We start from the raw sequence: 20,026 nt of genomic DNA, 5'->3' as shown, positions 1-20,026 counted from the left end.
CTTTTGTTGTCTTATTGTTCTAGCTTGAACTTTGAGTACTATATTGAATAGATGTGGAGAGAGTAGGCAACCTTGTCTTGCTCCTTGTTTTAGTAGAATTTCTTTAAGTTTCACCCCATTTAATTTGATGTTGGCTGTTGGCTTGCTGTATATTGTCTTTATTATGTTTAGGTATGTTTTCTCCAAGATCTTTATCATGAAGGGGTGTTGGATTTTGTCAAAGGCTTTTTCAGAATCTAATAATATTATCATTTTTTTCTTTCAGTTTTTTTATTTGGTGGGTTATATTGATAGCTTTTTGGATGTTGAACCATTCCTGCATCTCTGGGATGAAGTCTACTTGATCATGGTGAATGATTTTTTTTTTTTGACATGTTTTTGGAATTTGTCAGTATTTTATTGAGAAATGTCGCATCAATGTTCATGAGGGAGATTGATCTGTAATTCTCTTTCTTTGTTGCATCTTTGTGTGGTTTGGGTGTCAGAATAACTGTAGCCTCACAAAAAGAGTTTGACAATGTTCATTCTGTTTCTATTTCATAGAACAATTTGAGGACTATGGGCATTAACTCATTTTTGAAGTTCTGGTAGAATTCTGCACTGAAACTGTCTGGTCCTGGGCTTTTTTTTTGGGGGAGGGGATGGAGGATTTTTGATGACTGTTTCTATTTCCTTAGGGGTTATAGGTCTATTTAAATTGTTTATCTGGTCTTGATTTAATTTTGTTATGTGGTACCTATCCATAAATTTGTCCATTACTTTTAGGTTTTCCAATTTTGTGAAGTACAGGTTTTAAAAGTATGACCTAATATAATTCTCTGGATCTATCCATCTCTGTTGTTGTGCACCCACCCCTTTTCATTTCTGATGTTAATTTGGATTTCTCTCCGTCTTTTGGTTAGTTTGGATAAGAGTTTGTCTATCTTGTTGATTTTCTCAAAGAACCAACTCTTTGTTTCATTGATTCTTTATATTGTTATTTTTGTTTCTATTTTGTAGATTTCAGCCCTCAGTTTGATTAGTTCCTGCAATTTACTCCTTCTAGGTGAGTTTGCTTCTTTTTGTTCTAGAGCTTTCAGATGTTCTGTTAGCTGCTAGTGTGAGATTTCTCCAAATTCTTTATGTAGGTACTTATTGCTATGAACTTTCCTCTTAGCACTGCTTTCAAGGTGACTCATAAGTTTATGTGTGTTGTGCATTCATTTTCATTGAATTCTAGGAGGTTTTTAATTTCTTTCTTTGTTTCTTCCTTGACCCAGTGGTGATTCAACTATTTTTCAGTTTCCATGAGTTTGTAGGCATTCTATAATTTGTGTTGTTGTTGAATTCTACCATAGTAATCTAATAAGATATAGTTATTCCAATTTTTTATGTATTGAGATTTGCTTTGTGACACAGTATGTGGTCAATTTTAGAGAAGGTTCCATGAGATGCTGAGAAGTAGTTATATTCTTTTGTATTTGGACAAACTGTTCTGTAGATATATGTTAAGTTCATTGGAGTCATAACATCTATTAGTTCCCTTATTTCTCTATTAAGGTTCTGTCTGGCAGACCTGTCCATTGGTGAGAGTGGGGTGTTGAAGTCTCCCAGTATTAATGTGTGGGGTTTGATGTGTGATTTAAACTTTAGTACTATTTCTTTTACAAATGTGGGTGGCCTTATATTTGGGGTATAAGTGTTCAGAATTGAAACTTCATTTGATGGATTTTTCTATGATGAATATGAACTATTTTTTCCATCTCTTTTGGTTAATTTTGGTTGCAAGTGTGTTTTGTTAGATATTAGGATAGCTACATCAGCTTGTTTCTTAGGTTCATTTGATTGGAAAATCTTTTCACAACCCTTTACTCTGATATAATGTCTGTTTTTGAAGTTGAAGTGTGTTTCTTGTATGCAGCAGAAAGATGGATTCTGTTTTCCTATCCATTCTGTTAGTCTGTATCATTTTATAGGCAAATAAATTGAGTCCATTAATATTAAAGGATATTAATGACCAGTGATTGTTAATTCCTGCTATTTCTTGGTTTTGTTAGTGATGGTGATTGTGTGTGTGTGTGTTTGTGTGTGTGTGTGTGTGTGTGTGTGTGTGTGTGTGTCTTCTTTGGTTTTTGCTGGTGTGAGATTACCTATTGCCTGTGTTTTCCTGGGTGCAACTAACTTCCTTGGGTTGGAGTTTTCCTTTTAGTACTTTCTTTAGGGCTGGGTTTGTGGATAGGTATTGTTTAAATCTTCTTTTCTCATGGAATATATTGTTTTCTCCATCTATGATGATTGAAAGTTTTGGTGAGTATAGTAGTCTGGGGCTGACATCCATGGTCTCTTAGTGTCTACAAAATGTCTGCCCAGGACCTTCTGGTTTTTGTTTCCATGGAGAAGTCAATTGTGGTTCTGATTGGTCTGCCTTTACATATTACCTTTTCCTTTGCAGCTCTTAATATTCTTTCTTTATTTGTATGTTTATTGTTTTTATTATTACGTTGTGAGAGGACTTTTTTTTTTGGCCAGTCCATTTGGTGTTCTGTAAGTGTCTTGTACCTTCACAGGCATGTCCTTCTTTAGGTTGGAAAAGTTTTCTTCTGTGATTTTGTTGAATATATTTTTCGTGCAATTGAGCTGGAGTTTTTTTTTTTTTTCCTTCTTCTATCCATATTATTCTTAGCTTTGACCTTTTCATGGTGTCCCAGATTTCCTGGATGTTTTGTGTTAAGAATTTGTTGAATTTAACATTTTTTTTTGACTGATGAATCTATGTCTTCTATCATATCTTCAATGCTTGACTCTTCCATCTCATGTATTCTGTTGGTTATGCTTTCATTTGTGGTTCCTGATCTTTTATCCAGATTTTCCATCTCCAGAACTCCATCAATTTGTGTTTTCTTTGTTACTACACCTTGAATTGTTTTTTTCACCTGTTTGATTGCTTTTTCTTGCTTTTCTTTAAGGGATGTTTTTGGTTTCTTCCAATTTCTTGTTTGTTGTTTTCTCAATCTCTTTAAGGGAATTTTTCATTTCCCCTTTAAGGGCCTCTACCATCTCCATAAAGTTATCTTTAAGGTCATTTTCTTCTGCTTCATTTGCATTGGGATGTTCAGTTCTTACTGTTGTAGGACCACTGGGTTCTGGTGGTGCCATATTGTTCTTTATGTTTTTTAATGTATTCTTATGCTGTCACATACTCATCAGTGTTGATTCTTGTGATGTCTTTGTTGGATGGATCTTTTGTTCCTTTATTGTGTGTCTTTTGGCCTAAATGGCCAAGGGTTCTGATGACTAGCTGGTTGTCAGGTCTAGTAGGGTTCTCTCAGCTGAAGTTTGTGGATATTTGAAAGCTTAAACATAGCTTCTCCTCCATTCCTCTGGATGGTGTGGGCTTTACTTGTGCCTGTAGGGTCTGTTCTTACAACTGATATGGGTTGTGCCTGTGCCTATGGAGTCGGTTCTTCCAACTGTTGTTGTAGACTTTGGCTGTGCCTATTCTTTTAACTAGTGTGGGTTATGCTTACGTCTATAGAGTCTGATAATGTTGCTGGAGAGGGCTGTTCATGAGAATGCTGGGGTAGGTAGGATTGGGCAATACAGTGGGTCTGTTCTTCCAACTGGTGTAGGTGGCGCTTGTGCCTCTAGAGGCCATTGATGTTATAGGGGATAGTTGGCAGGGGGGGGTGATAGAGTTGGTGAGTTTGGGCAGCTGAGTGGATCTTGTTGGTTACAGAATCCAGTGTCAACCTACTTTCTTATATAGTGCAGATCCATCTACCCAGGTATGGCACCATCCCACAGCAGACTGATCCCTTCTCCATCAATTAGCAACTAAGAAAATGCCCCACAGGTAGGCTCACAGGCCAATCAAATGGAGGAATTTCTTGAGATTCTGTCTTCCCGGGTATATCAGGTTGACAAATGAAGCTAACTATAACAGACATTTTAGTATTATGTGTAACATTGAAATGCAGCTCTTAATTTTTCAATATATACAGGGATACATGTTCTATCTTTATAATGTACAAATATAATTCACTCCACTTCAGTATTTATCAACTCATGGAAGGCAAATGTCAGGGCAGAAACTCACCATTTTAAGTCCCCTCTGCAGCCTGTAAAGCACTTGGGAATTTATATGATATAAATATGAACCATCAAAAGATGTTAGAAACTAGACGTGTGATGTAGTTTAAGAAAAACTTGCAAAAATGTCAGGCTGCTATTTTCTTTCCTCTCTGGGCTATCTCACCCTGGGCTTGGTGCTGAGGAAGGAGAAGATGACCAGGTTTGAAAACAAAGAATGCTTTTGAAAGGTGGGTGGTGGCTTAGACAGGAGGGAATAATCAAAGCTGACAAGAAATCTTCAGAATCACTCTATCCTCAAGTGCCAGAGGATGGCCCAGTGTGACTCATACACTAATCTCTTTAGTTCTCTCCTCAGCCTCTTTGCAGCATCAATCAGATGTATTCTGGATATCTGCCATCCTAGATCAGCCAGGGATCTGACTGATGGTCAATCCCTCAACTCTTCTCAGAATCATTGTGTGCAGGTTGAAACCTGATCCACCCAAGTGCAACTTAGAGATTGAGTCTGAGGGGCTCTGAATACTGAAGTGTGCCTTCTCCAAGCTGTCTACACTCTCTCCTCAGGACACTTTCCTGTCCTCAGCCTAGAAATCTAAGGTTTGGTTTTCCTGTGTTATGTTTATTACTATTTGGCAATGTGGGTTGATAATATAGGAAAAGGATTAATAAGGCTCTCCTCTTAGGACAGCCACTAACAGTCAGACAGAGGACCTGTGTTTCCAGGTCTGAGAGGACTCCCTGCCTGTTGTCACCACTGCTGTTCTTTCACACTTGGGACTGGGAAGAGAAAGAACAAACACATGAAGTTCCCCCGACTCTCTCTCTCTCTCTCTCTCTCTCTCTCTCTCTCTCTCTCTGACAGGTGCTCCTCTTCCAACTCCTCAGGCCAGAAGGGAGACCTGCTCTTAGAGCTCATTCTTTCTACATTCAGGGGCATCTCCAGGGCCCAGATTCTCTGAGAACATGCCAGAGGACACATGGGAGGCAAGGAACTCACCACCATCCTGTCCTGCTTCAAGCCAGACTTCTGTAGCTTGATATCATTGGCCTTCTAGTCCTCAATCACTCTACAGGTTCTGTTTGTACCTTTATTCAGTCACATTCAGTAGGAAAACATAATGGAGTGGGATTCTCCATCTTAATTGAAATTACAAAGGATTTGAATATGTTTCTCTTTTGGAGACAGATTCACCATGAAGCCCAGGCAGGCCTCACATCCATATTCCTTCTACTTCTTCCTTGCAAGTAGCTGGGATTTCAGACATGTACCACTGTATCCCACTGAATATTTCTAAGTTTTATAGAAATTGAAGCAGACCCTATTACTAATGAATTAATTATATTTATAATGCAGATGCGATATATATAAGCCTATGTTAACTACTATGTTAACAAAAATATCGATTTTGTTCCTGAGTTTTACTGCCACAGGATGTAACCCATGTCCCTTCGCCTGTTTTCTGTATGTTTATGAGAGCTTCCCCAGGATGTGCACCTAGAATCGTCACCGCTGAGTTAAAAAGAGGCATACTCGACTTTACAGTCCGTTTCTAAAGCAGTTGTCAATTAACACTTATGCTAGAAATACTGCAACAGTCTCCATTGCTTTCTCACATCCCAGCAGACAGTGTTATTCCATGAATTGTTATATATATTCTACTCGGATGGGCGTAAGATGGTATCTTTATTTAAAGTTTCACTTTTCTTTTAAAGTGTTTCTGGCTGCATGAGATACCCATACATATGCTGTTGTAGAAAAAAAAATACAGAAAAATTAAAAGACCATAACGAATAACAAAGATTGCTTTAAGGTTCACTACACCCAAACCAATGTCAGGGGTTACCTCAGAGGAGAAGGTAGTGGGCCTGTGTGTGGTGGAAAGGTAATGGCCTTGCTGCAGCCATTTAATGTATTCATACTTTTTTCAGCTTTTGGGAACTTTATTTTCCTTCCACCTTTCCCCCTCTTTGCTCAAGCATCAGCAGAGCAGCTAAGGACCACTCAGCCGTGGCTCCAATCCACTAGGGGGCCTGTGTTGTGCTGCTGACCAGTCCTCAGTGGCTGGGCAGGCACTCCAGCCTTCAGTAGAGAACTGCTGGATGGGTACAGAGGACACTGGAAAACCCTCAGATCAGTCTGCCGCCTCTGGCTGAGCCGCAGTGAACTCAGGAGCTGGTGCCGTCCCCTGCTCCTGAAATTCCTCATTGTCACAGTCTTCTCAACAGCAGCCTGCTCCTGCTCCTCCTTCTTGGTCTCCTCTGGGTCTCTATAGAAGTCTAGATCAAGCATAAGTTCCCATGGGCTCTCACAGAAGATAATGCCAGGCCAGCATCCGCCACATCAGATACACAGAGTGAGTTCCCTTGTTGTTGCATGGGATGGCAGTGTCTATGTGTCACAGAGAAGAGTCTATGTTACGAAGAGCAATGGCAGGAGGTTGACATAGGATGCCTCTGAGGGGCTGGTGGTCATCCCTGGGTCAGTGGTCAATCACCACCAGAAGCCGCGGCTCCCTGAAGGCTGCTTGGATCTGGTTAGTGAGGGTCCCAGGGATGAAGCATGCAGCAATTGAAGCGGCTCCAGTAGACTTCGTCTCGACTTGCTGTCCAGTGATGCTGATAACAGCAGGGCTCCCAAAGGCAAATACAGCCGAAGCTGCAAGCAACAGCTTCTCCGGGTCCTCTTCAGATGTTTGGTGTAGATAGCAGTGGGTTCCTACAGCAAGGACTTTGAGGACGACCTCCTCCTTCACCTGCAGGACATCAAGAAATCTGGACTTTGTATAAGTTTCCCTTTAAGTTAAGATAGGAATCAAGAACAACCTGTGGATTCATTCCTGGGCAGCTTGCAAAGTATATTCAAACATTTCTTATACCTAGACATTAACTTTAAAATAAATTGTAATCCTCTTGTTTTGTTTTATTTATTTATTTAATTTTTGTATTTTATTTTATTCTCTCTCTTTCCCTGTGTGTGTATGTGTGTGTGTGTGTGTGAGTGTGTGAGTGTGAGTAAATGTGTGTGTGTATTATTCATGTGTACACATGTGTGCAGGCAACAGCATAAAAGCTAGAGTTTGATACTGGGATGTCTTCCCCATCACTCCTGTACCATGCTTTTGGAAATAAAATCTCTCACTTAACCTGGAACTTACTGGCTTTGACTAAAGTGGCTGCCCACTGAGCCCCAGGGTCCCCCCTGTCTCTGCCTAGCAAGAGCCAGTGCATGATACCATGCCTGTTTTTGTTTGTTTGTTTGTTTTGTTTTTATAAAGGATCTGGATATCAAATTTATTTCTTCATTCTTGCACAGCAAATGTTTTACCCACTGAGCCATCTTCCGAGACCCATTTCTTTGCATTTTTACATTGTATGCTCATGTTATAGCAAATATGCATAGACTATATTTTTAACCAAAATCTTGGTTTTTCTTTTATAAACTAATTATGACACAAGAATTTCTTTGTCAAAAAAATCTAAGCAACTTCAATATTGCACATCCCATGTATATAAACATGCATGCTTTGAGGCACATAACTGTTCACCCCCTGTACATTTTCCTCCCAGGATGGAAAATATAATAGTCAAGGAAGATCTTTGTCAACATGCTGAGTTATGTCCTCAGGGAAAGTTCCCAGAAGAGAATCAATGAATCGAAAGGCGTAAACATCACTAGGGGTTTGAAATGTTCTGCCTTATAGTAATTCAGAAAGAGTACATCACCACTAGTTTGAAATGTTGTTTTCAACAATTTTCTAATTTCTATGTCATTTATAGAATCCCATTTAAAAGTCTGTTACTTGTCTAAAATAGTTTCACTGTGGAGAAAATAAGAGGAAAGGGTGAGGTATTAGAGAGTAACAGAACCTATCAAATGAATAAAGATAGATGGCATAGATACAGATATAGATACAGGGGATTTATTGGAATGACTTACAAGTATAGGCTATGGTTCAGCTAATACAACAATGGCCGCCTGTGAATGGAAAGTCCACAAATCCAGTAGTTGTTCAGTTCCTGGGGCTGGATGTCTCAGCTGGTCTTCAGTATATGCTGGAACCCTGAAGATATAGGATCTAATGCCAGTGAAGGAATGAACTTTCTAGCCGGGCAAGAACAAGTTGGCAAAGAGCAAAAGCTTCCTCTTTCCATGTTCTTATATAGGATCCCAAGGGACACTGTGGCCCAGATTAAATGTGTGTTTTCCCACCTCAAGATCCATTTTGGGCTTTTTCTTTTGTTCTGTTTTGTTTTTGAGACAGGGTTTCTCTGTGAAACAGTCCTGACAGTCCTGGATATCCTGGAACTCATTCTGTAGACCAGGTAGGCCTTGGGATCCACCTGCCTCTGTCTTCTGGGTGCTGGGATTAAAGGTATGCACCACCACTGCCCAGCCCACTGGGCTTTAGTTCAGATGTAGTCAAGTTGACAACAAGATCAGCCATCACAGGTGGAGACAGAGCTCCTCCATCTAGATGGGGAGTAAGCAGAGTGTGTCAGATTCTGAGGAGGGCAGATGAAACAAGCCTGTTTTCTGCAGGCTAGAGCACTTAGTCTTTCTACTGCTTGTCACGGTGGTGGCTGTATCACTTCTCCGAACCTGGACTGTTCTGTAGCATACACAGGTAAGACAACAAATGTCACTGCTGTCAACCTGGGTCCATTGGCTCCACCCTGGTAAGAGGGAGAAAGTGGGACAGCACTTTCCCAGAATAATAAACTCAGAAGGCTGTAGTCACTCTACAAAGAGGCATCGTTTTATAACACATGTACCCCCAAACAGCTTTTTGCCCCCAGGAAACCCACTTCCACATTCTCTTTGAGATTCCCCCAGACCATAAAAAATTAAACACATACAGAATGTAGCACTACAGAACAGTGTATAACACCAGAAGCTGAAGTTGAGCATGGAATATAAACAACTTTGCAAAGATAAATAAGGACCCCAGTTAGAGTGATGTGTCCAGTTTTTCTCCTTGTATGTTTCTAAGCATCTGAGAACATACCAGACATATTCTCTCACTTAACTTTTTAGTAGAAACATTCTGCCATTCTTTGCTCTCTCTAATGTTATTTTGATACTCACACAATATCTTCAATTTGCCACTTGTCTTTACTAATCTTGGTGGGTTCTCCAGTGTCAAATCCTGTGCTCAGTGCTTTGTGTGCAGAAACATATTTCATCTGTATGATGTTCTCATGAGTCCAATACAATTATCACACCTATTTTTGTAGATGAGGTAACTTTATGAAACCTGGTATATCCCATTTCAGGGATGAAATAGTCATAATCTAAACAGTGGTCCTTGATTACTAACTGTGATTTTCATAGAAACTAAAAGAGTTCAAATAATCACTGTTTTAAAACTTGGGTACCTTGTTCTAGCTTAGGAGGTACAAGTTTCCATGGAAACGGAAGTGATAGCAGCAGAGAAGAGAACTGGCTTTGGTAACCCTTGGAGACAATGGCTGTCTGAAAGCAGGACTGTTACTCCTTGAAGTGCATCTGCCCAGCCTGGGGCACAGAGCAGGTGGCTGAAGCCTGTAGATCACTGGCTCTGGAGACAGGACAGATCTGCCCATTTAACACCCAACTACCAAGCTAAGCCTCACCAGTCAACTTAAATAATTCAGGCAAAATTGGAATTTTTTTTAACCTAAATATTCAGAGAGACTACTTATTGTCTCTAACATTTTAGGAATAATTTCTAAATACTCTAACTCACTCATACAGAAGTTTACTTTTATTGGGTAATTACTGTTGCTGAATGGTTGTTGTCTGCACATAGCGTGCATGCCAGGATCTTACAATTACAATCTCACTCCTTTATCATGAATTATAGAGATATTGCTATGTAAGACTTTGCACACAGATAATTTAATGTTTTACCATGCATATTTTATGGCAGAATAAAAAAGAATTGGAAAACGTGCTGCAAGCCAAATCTGACCCATCACTATCTTGTCAATAAAGTTTTAGCAGCACATGGTGCGTTCTGTAGCTTTCCTACTGTGAGGGCACAGCTGAGCAATGTGCTACAAAGCTTAAACAACTTGTTATCTGGTCCTTTAAAAGATAGTATACTGAACCCTGATCTAAAGAACCCCCATAGTCAGCAAGTGAATGTCCATGTCCCTTGTAAATTATCCATGTAAGTGGCATAACCAGTATAAAAGTCTTATAAACCAGAGAGGCAATAATTTAGCCAAGAATTAGTTTCAGAAACCACATTGGATTTCTAGCTTTCTTCCTTTCTGGTGTGAGCTCATTCTGGACTTGGTACTTGGAGGCCTGAGAGCAGAGAGCAGAGTGGAAAAGCTGTATGACAACATAGATGTGAGGGGTTAACTGAACCTTGAAAAGAAATCTCCAGAACCTGCTCTGTCCTCAAGTCCCAGAGGCCAGCCCAGCACAAATCACACACTGGTATCAGGATTTCCACATGTAAAAACTTAGTTTGGGCTCTAGGAGTGGTTGAGCACATTTTTACTCACAGCACTCAAGAGGCTGAGACAGGGGGATTGTGAGTCTAACGTGAGCTTGGGTTATAAAGTGAGACTCCGATCCAAAACAGTGGTTTGGGGAGATGATTCAGTCAGTAAAATGCTTCTTGTACTGACAAGCTTATCTGGGTTCATTGTGCACAAAACAAGCTGGCACAGTGATGTATGTCTGGTATCCCAGTGCAGAGACAGACAAAAGACATTAGGGTTGTGCTGGCCAGTCAGTCTAGCTAAATTAGTGAGTCCCAGGGCCAGTGAGAGACTCTGTCTCCCCTAGATAAGGTGGGTAGACAATAAAGGAGATACCCAATGTCAACCTCTGGCCTTCACATGCACTTGGACCAGCACATACATGTGTACACACACAAGACACACACACACACACCAATACCAACAAAACTCACTCATTGAGATAGCAGAAAGCTGTCTGGTGTGATATGGAAATCATCCGTCATATCTAGAGCACAGAATTCTGAAGGTCAAATAGAAAGACATGCAGACATGTGTTTTCCTGGAGTATGGTACATCTCACATGTGGAAGAAGCAAGGGTCACCTGGGGAGACACAAATAACACCCAAGAATGTGGAGTGAAACAGACCAACAATAGCAGAAAGAGAAAGGCAGATCACTCCATTCTCCTTGTATCTTTTAACTATTTTTGTTGTTGCTGCTGCTTACTCCAGGGTTTGTGTTTGCTTTTGTCTTAGACTATGTAGCCCTGGCTGGCCTGGAACTTGATATGTAGACCAGACCAGGCTGGCCTTGGGCTCATGGAGATCTACCTGCCTTTGTCTCCTGAGTGCCAAGATAAAGGTGTGTGCTATTTTAGTTGTATATATGGATGTGTGTCTGTGTAAGTATTCAGTTCTGAGCCAGGCCTGCAGAGGCCAGAGGCATTGAATTTCATGGAGCTGGAGCTAACAGCAGGTGTGAGCTACTGGGAACCCAATTGGTCTGCCAGAGCAGTTCATACTCTTAACCACTGTGCCATCTCTCCGACTCATCCTTTAGCTTTTCAAACATGCTCTTAGATTTCTCTATTTATTTTATTGCAGCACATGTCTTTGAGGTACACAGGCAATTTGTCTAAGCCAACACATTACAGATGAGGTAAGCTGTAAACTAAGCTGTAAACACCATCTCTCAAGGCTCCGTGGGAGCGTGATAGTGATTGGTTTATGGTGGGTCTAACCAATGAGGCTTAGATTCAAATCCCAAGATATGCCATCTCCCTTCCTGAATGGGTGCTAGCCCTTTCTTCCCCTTTCTCTTCTATATAAATTGGATAATGTTTAACAGATCTCAACAGATACTTTTTCCCATAATATATATGTCAGGGCCAGGAAAGTTTAACATGGTGTCTTGCTTGGGGGTGGCTCTTATATGAGAGGGTATTAGAATACAAGGAATGCAGGGAGCAGTGAGAAACCAAGAATAATAAATGCGCATCATTTGGGAGATTGCATAGCATCGATTAACTTTTCAATTCATGCAAGCACTCCAACACAGCAGTTCTAAATGGCAGAGTTACCTGGCTATAAACTTAAGTGTTTACTTTCAGAAACCTTATCTTCACCAAAATCCAGAGGGAATTTAAGGAAGTCGGTTTCTGAGTTCTGCATCTGAAAGACAGTAAAACATTAGGAGTATGAGCATACTAAGCTCACAGAATTGCAACTCTCACTGTGTGTCACATTCCTTTCAGGATGTAGAGGTTCTTCGGGTCCTATTATGAAGATACCCAGTGTGGCACAGGCTCAGACAGACACACACTGCTAAGTACATGGAGGGCATAAACACTTGTCTTTACTACTGTCCTCTTAAAGACTCACCTCTGGGGTCTATTAGCAGGAAGAGCTTCTGGGCCTCACACTTTGGATGGCATTCATCTGTGCTGTCAGCACATCATGAGTTATTTACGCCTGGCTCCAAAACAGCAGAGAAGTAATGAAGATAAATAGATTTAGATCAATGTATCTCTACCCACAGATATCCAGTTGTTAATTAGCACATGAATATTTAGGAGCTGTTGACTTGCTCCTGGCTGTGTAAGGAGTCTGGGAAGTTTTGACACAAATGCAAACAGGAGTCTGGGGTTTGGGAAACTGAAGAATCTGGACAGAGAGCTACAAGTAAGTGAGCAAGCTCTAAGCTCCTTTGTTAACTGCTGTGATTGGTTGCATTTTATGACAGGTCTCAAGACTGTGGTTTGATTTGCTTATCTGAAAAGGATCTCAAAGATCTGACATTCTGGCTGCGAAAGAAGTCAGTGTGGGGGCAGGCGGGGCTCCTACACTTCAGACTTCTCAGCCTCACCTGCCTCTGGGTTTCAGGGCTCCTTAGTCCAGACAGCATGACACTGTGGGAGGCAACTCCACCTGAACAAGGGTCAGCCTCGCAGAACAACTTGGGCTTCCACCACGCAACCCAGCCTCCTATCCAAGGGGGGGTCCTCATTTGACTTCAGTGTGAAACACTCTCCTCGCTGTACTTTCTAAAAGACAATGACTCATACCCAGAGGTCAGACATGGTCAAGGGCAGATGAAGTCTCTTCACTCACTTGATGGAGGGACCAGTCTAACTATCAGCCTTCTTTTTGACCTTGAAGGATGGCCCTGTGAGAGCACAAGGGGTACTACTTGCAAAGCCTTGGCCAGCTGATGGTTCTTTCTTCTCTGCCCCCTCTCCCTGCACCCAGGATTTTCTTCCTAATAAAGAGGTAACATGTGAGCTTGGCCTCCAGAGGACTTTGATTTCTGAGAAAATGAGCCAATGTACTGTGCTCATGGACAAAGGGACAATGTGAAATTTGGCGCTCAGACCTCCTCTTGCCTTGTGACTGTTTTAGGAAATAGAGTTCATTCGGCACATGTTTTCATCCACCTGTCTATAGAAAGGAATACAGTTCCCTTCAAAAATGATCTTCAAGAAAGGCAAAGGATAGGCAAGAAGTCACAGATCCCCCTTTCTGAGACTTCTATCTGTATGTGGGAAATAACTCACTTTCTCTTTTCCATGGCCAACTGTTACTTTGAATCACTGAACAACAATTTCTGCTGACCCCTTAAGCTTTTGACTGTCCTCACTGTCACCATTCTCGGCTGCTACTCATCGGATTTTGATGCTGGCTTTCTTCTGGAAGCACATTTGAAGGTAATTCTTATGCATTTCTACATGACCTCACTAGAGAATAAAGAGTCCCAGTTAATGAGACGGGAAATAGCAGGTCATGAACAGAAATGTGAATTCTGAGACTCTACATAAAGTTTTCTTACTTGGTTGTTCTGAGTTACTTTCTTGAGCCCCGTGTCTTTTAAGTTTATACAAAGTTCAGTTTGGAAGTTCTGGCCATTATTACCTAACCAGCATGTGTCCCTCAGTCAAAGTCCCATTTTCTGGTCAGAAGCTTGCTCCCCATGTAGGATCGGGTATGGAACCCAGGATGGCCCAATCTTTTTTATCTTTACCCTTCAAGATTACAGTAGGTAGCAAAGGGTATCTAGACCTAGGCTATGCAATTCATGGGGGTTTCTGTGTTACCTTTGTTTGTTTGTTTGAGACAAGGTTTCTCTGTGTAAACCTAACTGTCCTGGAACTCTCTGTGTAGAACAGGCTGGCCTCAAACTCACAGGGATCCACCTGTCTCTACCTCCTGAGTTCTGGAATTGAAGGTATGCACCACCACCCAGCCACTTTTTTTTCTTTTTCTTTTACAGAGCTTAACATGGAAGGCTCCCTTATCCCTTTACTAGATGATACAGAGGTGGGATCACAAGGTTTCTACTAAGAAAGATCATCACCTGCCATGTTGAGAAGGTACCCAAAAAAGAATGGGTCCAAGACCAAAAGGGAGACAGGAACGAGAAACAGATGGGGAATATAGTGTCATGGTGTCACCAAATTGCCAGCTCTTGTGTCTGAGTATCATGTAGTCCAGCAGCTCATTTTTATTTCAGGGATAGCCCTGTTTCTTACCAATAATCCAATCTTTACTTAAACTGGCTGAAATTGAGTTTCTGTCACTTGCAATTGAAGAGCTCTGACAAATATCAGTGTATATAATAAGTGACACCATTGCTCTACCTTAATATACTTTGCTATTCTTCTTTCTTCTCTGTCCGAGAGACTGACTCTGCATCAGGGGTGAAGACTTCACAGCTACTCTATGCCCTCACTAGTTACACTGCACTCATGGGATGCATCTGGACTCTGATCTGTTCATCACTCCATTTCCCATGTCATATAGAGATTTTGTTTGGATGCTCTCACAAGCCAGAATACAAAGCTACAGCTTAAACAAGAGACGTTTGCCCAACAAGTGTGCTCTGCTTACTTTCAGGCATATAGCAGATAGAAAAGAAAAAAGAAAAAAAAACAATGAAATGTTTCAATTTTTTTTTCTCTCTGACTCAGTGTCAGGTGAGTAGAAAGCTTGGCTTTTCACCATGGACTTTCATGATGACTTATTTTCATAGCACCCAGAGTCATAGACAGCTGATTAATTACATAGCATGGAGTACCAAATTGTACTCAATAATTACATGGAAGCTTCAGTGTGGGGAATAAAGAGTTACCAAAATAACACATTGTTCCTGACAGAACGGGAGGACAGTATAGTATGATTCCAGTAGGAGCAGCTGCCTTCTTTGAGCCTAACACCCAGCCTGCTCCTCTGGATTGTTTTGCTACTTTGCACACAGTTGTGAAACAGCTGAAGACTCTAAGAAATGGACTCCTTTAAGTGGGAAATGCCTTTCTCTGAGGAATATCTCGTTGGTACCTTTTTATTATTATTATTTCTATTTTTGTTTTTGTTGTTGCTGTTGTCTGTCTGAGACAATTTTCTTGGTTTATTGTTTTGTTTTGTCTTATTATTGTTTATTTGAGACAGGATCTCACTCTGTACCCTAAACTGGGCTGGAACTCACTATGTAACCCAGTTTAACCTCAGGTTTCCTACAGTCCTTTTCTTTCAGTCTCCCAAGTGCCAAGATGGTAGGTTTGAGCTCATTACTTCTTTGAAAGACATTTGTTACAAAAACTGATTTTTATGTGTCATTCTAGCTTCTGACATGTTTTCTTTAAAGACACACAGGACCTCATGGCTACATATCCTGGTGTCTGTGGATTATGAATAGATCCAAGGTGAGTCAGTGTTTGTCCAATATGGTGTAAAACAAACCATTACTTAATGTGTTTGTTCCAGGGTACTGGTGAGTACACACACACACACACACTTATGTAGACATACACACTAATACAGACACACACACAGTAGCAAATATTTGTTGCCTGATTATTTCCCCCTGGACCTCTGAGAACAGTTCTAGCCCTTCCTAACCTTGCCCATGATTAATCTACCCTGGGATATCTCAACTATGGCTCTGTGATTAATCTTTCTCCTCACAATCACCATCTGACAGAGAATTGATTGTGGCTCATTTTTTATCATTTTCACAAGAGGGGAAAGCCCACAATACTGTAGAGTGTACCTATCTACACCAAGCCTTGGGATTCCTTTATCAGTGTCTTAATTCCACAGTACAGTACCAAAAGCAGACCTACAGAAAATTCTTCAAAAGATGACCCAGAGTGACACAAGGGAATGTAAGAGCTCCAGTCACAGAGATGAGTGACTCTTCTCAGCAGGCATTAGAGATATTGCAGGAGGTTCTACAAAATACTAACAAAAAATATTGCAAAGCCCCCTCTTTCATAAGGTATTTGACACACCTAAAGTCATTGCAGGTAGAACTATCAGATGAAAACAAAGGCAATGAGGGCAGTAGGAGGCAAGCAGGTAATATGAGGGGATCTGCTCGGAGATGTTAGATGGTCCACAGTGATTCTGCACAAGGAGAAATGGCACCATACAAAACCAGCCAAGAAGAGGCATTTGAGTGTGGGGGCAGAGTAGGGAGGTTAACATATGACCTCATTGGGTACCAGTGCACATATGAACATGCAGGCAAAACACTCATACACATAAAAACAAAACAAAATAGATCAATTTAAAGGGGGAGGAGAGGAAAAGTTCAGCCAAAGGATAAAAGTTTAAACTGCGGTACCACCTCACAGCTAAACCTCTTTTGTACAACTTGAGGGAGGCGGTTTTAAAAAGGGGAAATCCACAATACTGTAGTGTACTCATCTATATCAAGGCTTAGAATTCTTGAATCCTTTCCCCATTTATGTGCAGTTGTTCATGATTCTCTACCAGGAAAGGGGCCTATAACAAAAGCAAAAATAGGGAACTCAGGTGTCCAGCTGCCTGTAATCTGTCCATTCTTATCTAAAAAACCACCCAGGAAAATGTCTGGACCCTCAAGGACAAGCAGTCCAGGTCTGTTTTTCAAAATGGACCCTCGGCAATACAAGAAGATCTAGGTAGTTTCTCAGCTTCGGACATCACTGAACAACTAGTTGGCATGCATTGCCCATCTCTAAATTTGTCTCCTGTCTTGATTTTTCTCTTGCCTCACTTCTACCTCCATGTCACAATAAGCTCTTGTCTTCCTACTACTCTCCTGAATAGGTAGAACTTTTCCATCATGCCAGGTTGTCATGGTTAATGTTGATGGTCAATGTGACAGGATCTGGAATGACCTAGGAGGCAGGCCTCCAGAAATACCTGTGAGGAAGCCTGTGAGGAAGAAGTCACATTAGATTAGCCCCTGGGCATGCTTGTGAGGGCATCTCTTGATTAACTGAGATGGGAGGACATACCCTAAAGCAGGGGTTAAGTACTGGTCTACATAAAAAAGAGAAAGCTAGCTGAACACAGGCATCCACTGTACCCTTCTTCCTGAGTGAGGACATAGCTCCAGCTGCCTGGACTTGCACAGTGTGATAGACTGTCTTCAGAATGAGCTTTTTCCTTCAAATGCTTCTGTCAAGGCATTTTATTACAGAAATAAGAAAAGTAACAATATCAGACTCAGAAGGTAGAAAAATAGTAATTGAAACATGGCTTTTGAAAATGCTAATGCCCAATGCAAAAGGATAATCAGGCCTTTAAAAGCAAAATCAGCACTTTTAGAAGATTGGATCTGAGATACAATTAACATTGAAGCTCCTGGCTATAATGATGGTACATGGGTAGGTAAGGTGATTTCAAGAGGTTTAAAGAAAAATCAAAATGTCAAATGTTTTAATTGTGGCAGACAAAGTCACCTGAAAAGGGATTGTAGACAGGGCTTTTCTGGAAACAATTCTTTTTATAAATATAATCCAAACAAGCTCCTCCCTTCTGGAATATGCAAAAGGTGAGACAAAGGCAGGCTTTGGACAAAGGAATGTAGGTTGGAAAGGGATTATCATGGTAATCCTTTGCCTTCAGGAAATGACTTCAGGGATCTATCGAAAGCCCCTGTGCCAAAACCAGTTCATTCATTTCCTGCTACCATGGATGACACTCTTTCCCAGAACAATTAAGTAACCTAATGCTTGTTGTAATAAATTATATTCTTATGGGTGATAGAATAGCTTTAGAAGCAAATAAATAAATTAGAAGCCATAGATTAAATTTGATAAGGACTAGATTAGGAACCTCCCCCAAATTTGGGGTTGGGGAAGGGTTTTGTTTTTGTATTTTCAGGAAAACAAAAACAACCATCTTGAAAAATTTAATAAGCATAAATAAGCATCCAAAGAAGGAAGAGCTACTTGGAAAAAAAAATTGCCAGGAAAAGAACTAATCTGACCTAATGTGAGCTCTGAAACCTCCCAAAAGAAAATTGGATCCAAGCTGGGCAGAGGTCACATATGCCTTTGATACTTCCAAAGGAGTGTGGGAGGCAGAAGCAGGCAGATCTCAATGATTTCAGACAAACCTGATCTACAAAAGACAGCCAGGACTGTTAAAACAGAGAAACTGTCTGGAAAAACAAACAAAAGATGGAACCCCACCACAACAATTTCAGCAGGACTATGATAACACCATTAAGCTGAACAATAACAAGTAAAGATCAGCTTTGAACTACAACTGCTCAGAATGATATCAAGGAGGCCACTTAAGATGATTCAGTCTCACAGACACTGCTCATAACAATGTTGAGGACATTGCTGAGACGTTTCGGCTATACTAGCCAGGACCTGAGACATGCCCTGCACTTCCCATTAAGCAGAGACTGAACAAAAATAATACAGCTTGACAGTTAACCCCAAGTTTTCTTTTCAGGATCCCAAAGATGCCATCGCCCCCAGACAACAAGAAGTAACTTTAAGAACACTATGCCCACATTCCCAAGATATGAGGTGGGTGGTTTTTGGTCAATCATTGGGTTATGGATGCTTGTCGTTGTTTAGGGAGATTGGTTACAAAATGTTGATTATGGTCAGAAAGAAAGTTGAACAAAGGGGATTATATTCAAGGTTTTGCTTGGAAAAAAAGAACAGAGATAGGATAGGATGAAAGGGTAGGTTAGGGAATCTACTCTGAAAAAAGGGAGGATATAGATATGATAAAATAAAAAGGTAGATTATTGAATTTACTTTTAAAAAGCTACCAGTTTTAAATATTTTACATTGAATTGGACTTCAGTATATTATATACAAATATTATATATTTATTAATACAAATTTGAGATTAATTTGTTTAAACATTGTACACATGTTTCTAATCTTATTCAAGGTATTGTATCTATATAGTTCATTTATTAATATAATTATAAATTTCTAGTTCTTGAAAGTTATTATTTCCAACTGTATAAGATGATAAGGAAATACAGGTGAGTAACTACTCACCTATTACAATCAAATTTGTAATCAAAGTCAAACATATATTTTAGAAAGAGGTCATCTTCAAACACTTCAGAGATCTACAGAATATGGCATTTGAAATGTTTTAATAACAGGTATTTTTTTATGAAAATGAGACATGTCTTCTGGCAGCAGCAATCTACTTCAGAGAAGACCATGGGCAGCAAAGAAACTCCACATGGAGTTTACTTTCTTTGTGGCAAAATTAAGGCACTGGGTAAGAAAATGCCCTTGCCTTGACTGCTGACAGCACGCTGTCCAAATCGGTCAAAGAGGACACAAAAAGAGAGTGACTGCAAAACCATGCCACGACAAGGCAGGACAACCCTTCAGAAAATTCTGTTTCACAGAAAAGTCTGCCAGAGATGCTAGGCTTATGGGCCAAAGATGAGTGCCCCAACATTGCAGAGGACCCTTGGGTGACTGTCCAGATAGTCAGCTGTTTCTGTCATTTCTCACATTTTTTGGAAGTAGCCTGCCTGCACTTCCTGTTTACTCAGTTAATATTATTTCCTCCTCATGTCTCTGAGGGAGCTGAAGACTAGATAGTTATAGTTTGGTTGTCATTTTTTATCAGACTCAGAAAATTAATTCACTAAAGATATGTAAAGTGTAAAATGTTGAGGGACATTAAAAGATAATTTGAAGATGCAAATTACAACAGGAAATAATTTAAGTATAAGAATTTG

At 40.4% G+C, this 20,026-nt stretch overlaps 1 pseudogene; it reads right to left on the bottom strand.

The window, feature by feature from the left end:
• Positions 1-6,012: 6,012 nt before the first annotated feature.
• On the bottom strand, positions 6,013-19,642 carry LOC127229748 (40S ribosomal protein SA-like; annotated as a pseudogene).
• Between the last annotated feature and the right edge of the window lie 384 nt (positions 19,643-20,026).

The sequence above is a fragment of the Phodopus roborovskii genome, unplaced genomic scaffold, assembly GCF_943737965.1.
Source record: "Phodopus roborovskii unplaced genomic scaffold, PHOROB, whole genome shotgun sequence".
NCBI classification, from domain to species: Eukaryota; Metazoa; Chordata; class Mammalia; order Rodentia; family Cricetidae; genus Phodopus; species Phodopus roborovskii.
This window is presented reverse-complemented; position numbering and strand designations above follow the sequence as displayed.